At 38.9% G+C, this 12042-nt stretch overlaps 1 protein-coding gene across 1 annotated transcript in view; it reads left to right on the top strand.

The window, feature by feature from the left end:
• Positions 1-12042, top strand: part of LOC106053096 (protein Wnt-7b-like) — a 134853-nt gene that overhangs the window by 47321 nt on the left and 75490 nt on the right. The gene's annotated exons all lie outside the window — the stretch shown is intronic.

Raw genomic sequence — 12042 nt, 5'->3', positions numbered from 1 at the left:
TAGTCTAGATCATTGGCTATATATAGTCTATGGTCTAGATCCATTATAAGGGTATTATAAAGTCTAGTAAAGTTATACATTAGCTTCTCGAGGATTTTTCTTCTCAAGAAAGGGAAGGGGGTGTGGTGGGGAAATATTGTTCCATTATTTTCTGCTCATAAAACTATAATTGCAATAGTGCGTACTCATTGTCGACGTCGTGTCGGTTAAATAGAATTGCCTTTTTATTATTTTTTAAGTGCTGTTTTTTTTTTTTAAATAAATATAAAATTTAAAAGTTGTTGAAAACTTTGTCGTTATAAAATCTTTCAATAATGTTTCACTATTCTAAATGTTGGTATAGTTAGGAACCCTAAGTTAGACTTTAACTAGTGAGCGTTCAAACTTAACGTTAGCCGATGTAACTACTGGCAATGTCCCGATTCTGGCTAAATGATCGTGACCTAGAGTAATAAGCTAGAAACAAGTAAAAATATAACAAGATTACAAAGACAGTTTGTGTGGAAACACAAGCTCAAAATCGGCCCCCAAAGTGGTCCACCCAGGCAGGCTTCAATATTTTCAGAAAGAACATCCAAATGAAATTATATCAAAGACAAATGAGAGATAAGAATGGCGAAAGAAGGTTGACAGATCTTGTGTAGTGCCCCAACGGTACAGCAGATCAAAGTATAGGTGCAAGTGAATGCAAAGTTAGATGTGAACCTGGCCTAACTTGTGGTCTATAGGGCAGATGATATAAAGTTCATCTGTTTTTGTGGCCTACGGTTAACGAGGGTGTCATGTAGCCAGCACAACGACCAACCGCCTTTACTTTTCCCCAACTAATATCAGGTACCCATTGGAGCTGGGTGGACTCAGAGGCACCTAAGGATTCCGAAGTTGAAAATCCCAGTCTTCACCAGGATGCGAACCCGGGGCCCCCGGTTTGGAAGCCAAGCGCTTTACCGCTCAGCTACCGAGCCTCTCCTGGCCTAACTGAAGTCTTATAATAGATGTAATTGTTTTGAAAAGGATCAATCTCTTATTCGAATGCTCAAAAAAAAAAAAAGGAAATAACTCTACAATATAAGAAATTGTTCACGAAAATGACGTTTACAAGATTACTATTCTTTTTAATTTAGGTCTAACTTATAATGCATACTAATTAGCTTTTTCTCTTTAAAAAACTTCTTGCATAAGTGATTTTAAAAATGAGATTTTTTCGCTTTCAGAAAAAAAAAAGTAGCCGTTGCATCAGAACTTTGAATGGTCTAAAATATTGTGATGTCGGATTTTCAATATCTTTTCTAGTTTACGAGATCTAAACGGGACGGACGGACAGACGGACAGACATTTCGCACAAAACTAATAGCGTCTTTTCCCCTTTCGGGGTCCGCTAAAAAGTACTTTTAAAAAAAAGACAATTCCTCCCTTCTACATCTCATAGGGCGATTATGTAGCTCTTAAGTACTCATGAATTTGACCATTTGTTTTTTTTCTTGATTCATGCTTACAATACATAATTATTTAAAGTATCAACTTGATCGAAGAATGCGTGAGGGGAAAATTGCGTTAACAATTATGGGTGTCACAGCATTGTTTGAGAGCCACTGTGACATGCGGTAGTCAAGGTTCACTGAGAACACTTAATTTTCATATTTCACGAGAAAATCGAAGTCTCGTTATTAGCACGGGCAAGCCTGGTGTTGGATCTGGCCACATGGTTTAGACAGTTAATGGTTATAGAGTCCACGCAGGGAATGGACATATGATTTTGTTCTAGGAGAATAGAAGATTTATACTTGGTATATTTGGTGTAGAATATTATTATTGATTCTTGAAATATTGTTTGTTTATTCACTGATTTGGATTTGTCTGTGTATTTCATTTCATACTTAATAAATATACATTGTGGACCTCACCAAGGCTTTCGACATGGGCAGTCGCGATGGTTTGTGGAGGATTTTGGCCAGGCTGGGATGCCCACCTACGTTCCTTTCCATTCTCAAGCAGATCAGACACAATGGTGACCTGTCTGATCACTTCCCAATAGAAAATGGCGTGAAGAAGGGCTGTGTACTTTCTCCTATTTCTGTTTGCTATCTTCTTTGGCGTAATGCTGGGTCAAATGAGGCAGAAATTGTTTCGTTCTGACGGCAATGTGTTCAATCTTCGACGTCTACTATCCCATACAAAAACAAAGGAGATTGTCATAATGAAGCTTCTCTATGCCGATGATTGCGCCCTGCTAGCTCACAACGAACATGATCTCCTGAACGCGGTCAACGAATTTGCATACGCTGCCGCCTCTTTCGGTTTATCTATAAACCTCGTGAAAACTGAAGTCATGTTCCAGAAGTCACCCAACAAAACCTACTCAGCCTCAAAGATCACCGTAAAAGGACAGCCCCCTTAACGTGGTAGACCACTTCACATATCTGGCTAGTATAGTATCAAATGACGCCTCGCTTTCAAGGGAAGTTGATAACCATCTGACCAGGGTCAGTAGCGCTTTTGGATGCCTTCAGGCGAGAGTTTGGCGGAATAAATCGCTCGCCTGCCTTCAAAAATCAATGTCTACCAGGCGGTAGATCTGAGATATGGACACTATACAGAAAGCTACTAGGACTACTTGAGTGCTTTCACCAAAGATGCATGCGCTCCATCATGGACATAGGGTGGCAAGAACGTACTACAAACAGCGATGTCCTTGCGAACGCCGGTATGGACAGTATAGAGGGACTTCTTATGGTCCGACAGTTACGCTGGGCAGGGCACTTATCCTGTATGGTAGACGAACGTATGCCAATGGCAGTCTTTTTTGGTGAGCTAAAAGGTGGTCGAAGTAACAGAGGCTTCAAAGACCAGCTTAGGCGCCAACTTGTCTTAGCTGACATAGAAGAGAGCACCTGGTTGCATGCACCCTCAGAACGAGACAGCTGGAGGTCACTGACAAAGGCCGCGGGATACACATTTGAGACCAAAAGAAAATCCTCTGCCGAGGACAGACGTAGACGGCGAAAAGAAAATCTAAATCGACCAACTGCGAGCAATGGTTATGCTTGCCTTGCGTGTGGCGTGTGGCAAAATATGTAGGTCACAGCTGGGGCTGCTCAGCCAAGGGAACTACTGCATTCCTCACTAATCTTCGGACTCAAAAACAAGCCTTATTATTAATAAATGTACATCATCTGCTAAACAATGAATTAACTTATGAATGTCTGTTGTGCTACTCTAGTTATAGTACACATTCGCGACGATAGAAGTGCAACAATTCAAGAGAAGAGCGGAACTGTCTAGTTAGTATACAGCAGATACTTTAATAAGCACCAGAAGAGGTGTTACGTAATTGGTGGCCAATTGTATGTGTGTATTAATGACACACAGATCATCGCAAATTTTATACACATCAAGTAGAGTCTAGTACAGTCTACATGTCGCGTAAGGATACAGAACTTTTTTTTTTCAAACATGGAAACCAGAGGTGTTATTTAGATCGTGAAGTCTAAGCTTTGTTCTCCTACAAGTTATTGAAGGTGACTATATTGCAACTTAAGTCTGATTTTATTCTAAATTTCCTTTTCTAAATCGTAGTCAGTCATTATCACGGCATTATTAAAGACTAAACAAATTTAGCCATATTCCATAAAGGTGTTCAAGAAACGAGTATCAGTAGTTCCATAGCACATATTTGCGCAGATGCAGTAGGGGCGCGGTGGCTGAGTGGTTAAGTGCTTTTCTTCCGAATCTAATCTCCTGGGTTTGAATCTCGGTGTAAACTGGTATTTTGAATTTAGGGATTTTTTTGGGGGCGCAACTGAGTCCACTTAACTCATAATGGGTACCTGAATTTATTGGGGGGGGGGGGGGGAGTAAAGGCGGTTAGTCGTTGTGCTGGCCACACGACGACTTGCTCGTTAACCGTTGGCAAAAGAAACAGATGAACTTAATATCATCTGTCCCATAAATCGCAAGGTTTGAAACGGAAACTTTACTTCGCTTAACTTTTATTTATGTTTCAATAATGTCTATGTCGTGGTCATAGTGCAGACAGGCTGAAAGACATTTAAATACAGACCATGTTAACAGCAAAGGAAGTAACCCACACTTGAAGTTATGAGGAAATGAAATAAGTTCACAAAAGATGAAGTTTTTAAAAAAATCAATTCCTCTTTTATGAAGCTGATTGTGCTCTCTTATTCCTCATTCTATTTATTTCTTGTAATGCTTCAATAGTGTAAGGAGTCTTTCCGGTGAGCACTGCATTTCTTTTACAAACAGTCCTGCTATTGATTTCTACTTAAGACAGCGCAAAATGTTCATGTAGGTCTATTTATTTAGTCAGTTTTTTTTACTGGATACAAAGAAACATTGGAGTTGAGTGCGGGAATACCCGCTAAAAACGTGTTCAGAAATAAAAAGAAGTAAGCCCATTCTAATTTTTAGATAATTATATTTTGAAAAAACTATGATGGTCAAGCCATAGTTTTCACTGTTTGGCTGAGCTGTAACTGTACATTGGCCTTTCAGGTAGTTATTTGTTTCTCAAAGATATACATTACCTGTCAAATACAAATATTTGAGCCGTTTCGAAAATACCCGCCAAGTTTTCACTCTGATTCCTGAAACCATAAATTGTTGTAGGTTATCAGGAGCAATTGTATCAAGCGTTTCTGAAATCCTGCAAACTCGCATGAGCTCTTTCTTTTTGAAAGATGATTTATTTTATAGCGCGTCTTTCATTTTGATATACGCATGCTCCCTGCGCTTTGGTCAAGTCTCTTTAATGTGCGTGTACGGGAAAGTATTGTGCTGGGAGTAGGTTTCCGTATTGTTGTGGATCTCTTAGAAAAACAAATTCAGCTCTAGCTGTTGTACCTTTGATATTGTAACGAATCTAGGGCAAACACTCAGCGAAGGACCAAGATAAAGAGTTGATTGATGTTTATTACATGTGATAAAAGATGTGTGACGATCATAATGAACATAAATGTCTATGTTGGAAATGAGTTCATTTAGATCTGGCCTGCAGAGTTCACTGTCGCCGCCACTGCATTCCATTAACATACAAGGTTCACTGTTGCCGCCTACAGAGTTCACTATATTGCCACTAACACAGGATCAGAGTACGTGACACTCTCTAGCTTCTCGTTGTCTCAAGATCGACAGTCTGCATAAACTTATAGGAATGACTTCCACTAACAGGAACGACCCTTTCCTTCCTCGCAAGACTTCTTCCTGACCACTGTTAGGCGCGGTGTCTTATGCAGAGAAACCAAACGGAGGTAATACTCAACGTAATCCAATAACACCGGCAAAGACCCAACAATCAATATAATTTAGTCGACGCTGATACTGAATAAGAAGTTTAATAGCAATGAAGGAAACCGTCGAATGTCAGCTCTCTATGCTCAAAGCAAGCTTCCTATCTCTAAGGCCTCCTGGAAGTAGTCTGTTTAAATCGTCTGATATTTCGCTCTGCCTAAAACCTTGTCTTGTTTTTTTCAAGTCACGTCACTGTCTCCAAGTCAAAACTTTCCCTCTTTCCGAAACTAATAATTAATTCCTAATCGTGCCAAAACACCAGACAACCAACACTGCTTCTCACCTGCTGACCACACTGCTTCTCACCTGCTGACCACACTGCTTCTCACCTGCTGACCACACTGGCAATGATCCCTTCAACAACTAAGGCGGTTCTAACCTTTCTCTAGTTCTAGTTCTCCATCTACTTAGCCGGAATCGACAACCAACTTTTTTCATCACATCTCTTAAACAGTGCACTGGTGCGCACCAGCGTAGGAGCAGAGATATAACAATATGTAACAAAGCGGTTCAACCCTTCAACCATACATGCCACAAGTCAAGATTTACCTTATAGTTTCACGATGTACGCACCTAGTAGACAAGGCAGTCGAGAACAGCAATACTTCACATATTGTTATAACTCTGCTCCCGCAGTGATGCATAGGTTGCGCACCAGCGCACTATTCAGCACGACATGAAAAGACAAAGTTACAACGAAGGCGTATTGTCGTATTAGTGTATGAGTTTGGAATTATGAATTAACGTTCTCTGAATTTCAATTCCTGGAATTGTTCTTCGTTTGGTTAATGCCCCAAAAAGTTTGTAAAGTAGCATAGAAACAAATAAGTGACATTCTTTTCTCGAAAGACATATATTTAATGAAATACAAATACCTTGACAAAAACAATACATTTTGATTGAAGGAACTCGTGTCAAGTACAAGATCTAGATTAAATTAATCCAAAAACTTTAATCAACCTTTACAGAATTCTGACATACTGAGAGGCCCTTAAAAGGGCCGAAAAAATCGGTTTGAAATCCTTATCTATCTTTGTCGGCTTCCTCGTCTCCGTTTTCGGCTTCTTCCTCGACTTCTTCTTCGAACTCTTCTGCGTGTAGGCGAACTGCTGCTTGTACTAGAAGGTCGGCTTATTTCTCTGCGTCGCCTCTTCGGACTCGATGATCTGGACACGTCATAGCTGCTCGTTTTTCTGCGTCGCCTCTTCTTGCTCACTTTCTTTTTCTCGTCATCCGAAGCCAACGTGTTCCCGTCCACCGGGGCGATCTGACCATTTCTGATAGCCTTCTTGACCAATTGCTGGATCTGCTGCTCCACTTCTTTGCCACTGAGCTTGACTGTAGAGCTGGAGACGATGTACTTCTTTAGGGCGCTTAGAGTGGAGCCTTTGTTGTCCCCAAGACTCTCCAATGCTTCCAGAATATCGTCGAGAGTAATCCGGGAGTTGCTAGCCATGCTATGATCTGAGCTTGACGCTGAAGTCATGAGTTCTGCCAATCTGCCACTTTGCAGAGCTTGGGGATTTAAAAAAAAATTAAGAAAATGTGTTTAGAAGCTGCGCTAACGTCAAAGAACTAAAAGAGCTTATTTTTGTCTCCAGACGTTTTACTTTCTTACTCCAAACCTTGCTAGAATCCAAAACTTTAAAATATTATGTAACATTGAAATAATTGGGAAGCGTGGTCGAGAGGCTAAGTTCGATTGAACTTGGCTTGGCTTGGCTACCTATGAAGAGGGTTCGAGGTTCGACACCCGACTCGAGCAGCATTGTGTTTACTGAGCGCCTGAAGGCAGCACAGAAAAACCTTTTCCTAGATACCCCTCCCCCCCCCCCCCCCCACCATTGGTCCACAACTGAGATTGGACCAAAGCGCATAAGCATGAAAGTAGCGCTATATAAAAGCCATAATTTATTATTTATTTATTTTTTTTTTCTTCGAAAATGAAGATTTTGGCGACTATAAGTTAAAAAGGGAAACAACGAACAGACTAAAATACAAAATAAGAGAGTTTTTTGTTTTTACACAAACTGGAACTATTGGCCCGCTGTTTGGAAAGCAATGTAGGCCAAAATGCAGGTTTTGATTAAAATTGCGCCTTTTTTTGTGTTCTTGTAACACCTGCATGTGTTACTAATGGCCTATTGTAGTAGTGTTGTTAATATTAGCTACTAAGTATACTTTGGAGCGAAAAATGGTTCTAAGGAAATTTTCTTATGCAGATATTAGAAACTATGAGTCAGCAACGAGTACCGGCATGTGATGAATTAGACATACGAGATATAGAAGAAGAGGTCAGTATCTCTTCAAATAGTTACCTAAGCACATTGATAAGCACATTCGAATCATTCTCTTTGTTAAAATGAATAGGGGATTTTCATGAAATATTTTAATAAACCATTTAATATTTTTGCACATTTTCAGCAAATCTCTAAGCTCCTATTTTTGTAACACTATATTATGTTTATTATTTTGTTTGTAACACTGTGTTATGTTTATTATTTTGTTTGTAACACTGTGTTATGTTTATTATTTTGTTTGTAACACTATGTTATGTCTATTATTTTGTTTGTAACACTATGTTATGTCTATTATTTTGTTTGTAACACTATGTTATGTTTATTATTTTGTTTGTAACACTATGTTATGTTTATTATTTTGTTTGTAACACTATGTTATGTTTATTATTTTGTTTGTAACACTATGTTATGTTTATTATTTTGTTTGTAACACTATGTTATGTCTATTATTTTGTTTGTAACACTATGTTATGTCTATTATTTTGTTTGTAACACTATGTTATGTTTATTATTTTGTTTGTAACACTATGTTATGTCTATTATTTTGTTTGTAACACTATGTTATGTTTATTATTTTGTTTGTAACACTATGTTATGTTTATTATTTTGTTTGTAACACTATGTTATGTCTATTATTTTGTTTGTAACACTATGTTATGTTTATTATTTTGTTGGCAACAAAAACCTTCTCAACGACGTCCTTGATTTGTTTCGTTTTTCTCTTTACATTTTGTTTTCTCTTTATATTCCTCTTTTCAATATCTTTACTTTTTTTTTTTTTCGTTCCATTATATCGCCACAACATTTCTCCATATTGCTTTGTCTTTTTTTTTTTTATTTATCTCCACTCCTCTTCCTGTATTTTATTGTTTAATTAAAGAACGTTATTGGCACTTATAAATATAAATGTAAGCAAAGAAAAAAGAACTGTGGTGAGTTTGTTGTGGGAACATTCCCTTCATATTTCTTACAGGAAACCTATTTCCAGATGCTGTACACATGTAACATCTTGACAACACATGCTTCTAGACTTGTAACATCTTGACTACAGATGCTTCTAGACTTGAAACATCTTGGCTACAGATGCTTGTACACATGTAACATCTTGACTACAGATACTTGTACACATGTAACATCTTGACAACACATGCTTCTAAACTTGTAACATCTTGACTACAGATGCTTCTAGACTTGTAACATCTTAGCTACAGATGCTTGTACACATGTAACATCTAGATACTTGTACACATGTAACATCTTGACTACAGATGCTTCTAGACTTGTAACATCTTAGCTACAGATGCTTGTACACATGTAACATCTTGACTACAGATGCTTGTACACATGTAACATCTTGACTACAGATGCTTCTAGACTTGTAACATCTTAGCTACAGATGCTTGTACACATGTAACATCTTGACTACAGATGCTTGTACACATGTAACATCTTGACTACAGATGCTTGTACACATGTAACATCTTAGCTACAGATGCTTGTACACATGTAACATCTTGACTACAGATGCTTGTACACATGTAACATCTTGACTACAGATGCTTGTACACATGTAACATCTTGACTACAGAAGCTTGTACACATGTAACATCTTGACTACAGATGCTTGTACACATGTAATATCTTGACTACAGATGCTTGTACACATGTAACATCTTGACTACAGATGCTTGTACACATGTAACATCTTGACTACAGATACTTCTACAAATGTAACATCTTGACTACAGATACTTGTACACATGTAACATCTTGACTACAGATGCTTGTACACATGTAACATCTTGACTACGGATGCTTCTAGACTTGTAACATCTTGACTACAGATGCTTGTACACATGTAACATCTTGACTACATATGCTTGTACACATGTAACATCTTGACTACAGATGCTTGTACACATGTAACATCTTGACTACAGATACTTGTACACATGCAACATCTTGACAACACATGCTTCTAGACTTGTAACATCCTGACAACACATGCTTCTAGACTTGTAACATCTTAACAACACATGCTTCTAGACAAGTAACATCTTGACTACAGATGCTTCTAGACTTGCAACATCTTGACAACACATGCTTCTAGACATGTAACATCTTGACAACACATGCTTCTAGACTTGTAACATCTTGACAACACATGCTTCTAGATATGTAACATCTTGACAACACATGCTTCTAGACTTGTAACATCTTGACTACAGATGCTTCTAGACTTGTAACATCTTGACTACAGATGCTTCTAGACTTGTAACATCTTAACTACAGATGCTTGTACACATGTAACATCTTGACTACAGATGCTTGTACACATGTAACATCTTGACTACAGATGCTTGTACACATGTAACATCTTGACTACAGATGCTTGTACACATGTAACATCTTGACAACACATGCTTCTAGACTTGTAACATCTTGACAACACATGCTTCTAGACTTGTAACATCTTGACAACACATGCTTCTAGACTTGTAACATCTTGACAACACATGCTTCTAGACTTGTAACATCTTGACAACACATGCTTCTAGACTTGTAACATCTTGACAACACATGCTTCTAGACTTGTAACATCTTGACAACACATGCTTCTAGACTTGTAACATCTTGACAACACATGCTTCTAGACTTGTAACATCTTGACAACACATGCTTCTAGACTTGTAACATCTTGACAACACATGCTTCTAGACTTGTAACATCTTGACAACACATGCTTCTAGACTTGTAACATCTTGACAACACATGCTTCTAGACTTGTAACATCTTGACAACACATGCTTCTAGACTTGTAACATCTTGACTACAGATACTTGTACACAATTTACATCTTGATTACAGATGCTTGTACACATGTAACATCTTGACAACACATGCTTCTAGACTTGTAACATCTTGACTACAGATACTTGTACACATGTAACATTTGACTTCAGATGCTTGTACACATGTAACATTTGACTCCAGATACGTGTACACATGTAACATTTGACAACACATGCTTCTAGACTTGTAACATCTTGACTACAGATACTTGTACACAATTTACATCTTGACTCCAGATGCTTGTACACATGTAACATCTTGACAACACATGCTTCTAGACTTGTAACATCTTGACTACAGATACTTGTACACATGTAACATTTGACTTCAGATGCTTGTACACATGTAACATTTGACTTCAGATGCTTGTACACATGTAACATTTGACTCCAGATACGTGTACACATGTAACATCTTGACAGACACAAAAAAGTCAGTTTATCTCTGAAGCAAGGAACATGTCTGCCAAGTGCGATGTGGCAGCACAAACCCAATCAGTGAGTTTAGTGGTGACATCAAGTGTACTTTAACAGACATGTAGTAACAATTGTGTTGAAAGTATTATAGGTCTATAACAAAATTCGGTGGGGGGGGGCGCGGTGGCTCAGATCCTGGGTTCGAATCTCATTGAAGACCGGGATTTTGAATTTCGCGATTTTTGAGACGCTCCTCCCACTCAGCTCTTATGGGTACCCAACTTCCGTTGGGGAAAGTATAGGCGTGACACCTCGCTCGTTAACCGTTGGCCTAAGAAACAGATGGCATTAACACCATCTGCCCTAGAGAACGCATTGTCTGAGAAGAGCAACTAGACCAGAATTGGTTATAAAGATGTATAGTCTCAGAAATAAGTCACTTTTCTGTGACTCCCTTAACAGTACCCCAACTCAAACTAAAAAAAATATTATGCTAAATCATCATCATCATCATCAAACTACATTAGAGTGAGGGCTTGAGAGGCTCAAATCCTCTCTTGCAAAAGCCCTGGACAGAAACACTGCTGTCCTGCGTAGTGCATAAATGTCGCCATACAGATCGAGAATTTTGGGTTTCCCAGACCTGTCGAGACGGAGATCAGCAAGTCTGGGGCAGTCAAACAGAATATGAGGCACGGTTTCCTGTTCTTCCCCGCAGCGGGGGCACCGTGAATCAAAATTTGGCCATAGCCGCGAGAAATATGAGCCAACAGGACAGCGGCCTGTCCTGCACTGTGCTATAATAGCTTGCTCAGGCCTGGACAGCCTTCACCACGGGGAAGTGCGGTCAGGGCGCCTCATGCGCTCCCAGACTCCAGGGGCTTTTTGGGACTTGTCCCAGCACTTTCGTGGATTAAACCCTGCCCATACGAGCGAGTGGTTGAATTATGTTAAATAGCTTTCATGGTAAATTGTTTAGTGATTTAACAATACTGTGCAGTAAGTCCTTGTTTAGGCTTAAGTGTTTTAGAATAAATCCGTCACACTCTATTGTAGTATTTATCGTATTGGTACATTAGAATGCGCACCACAGGCCCAACATGTTTGTATGATGGGGACAAACTAATCTCCTTATCACGAAGTCTCCTCAGGCGCGGCCCTTGGGG

Source organism: Biomphalaria glabrata, chromosome 4 (genome assembly GCF_947242115.1).
Source record: "Biomphalaria glabrata chromosome 4, xgBioGlab47.1, whole genome shotgun sequence".
Taxonomy (NCBI): Eukaryota; Metazoa; Mollusca; class Gastropoda; family Planorbidae; genus Biomphalaria; species Biomphalaria glabrata.
This window is presented reverse-complemented; position numbering and strand designations above follow the sequence as displayed.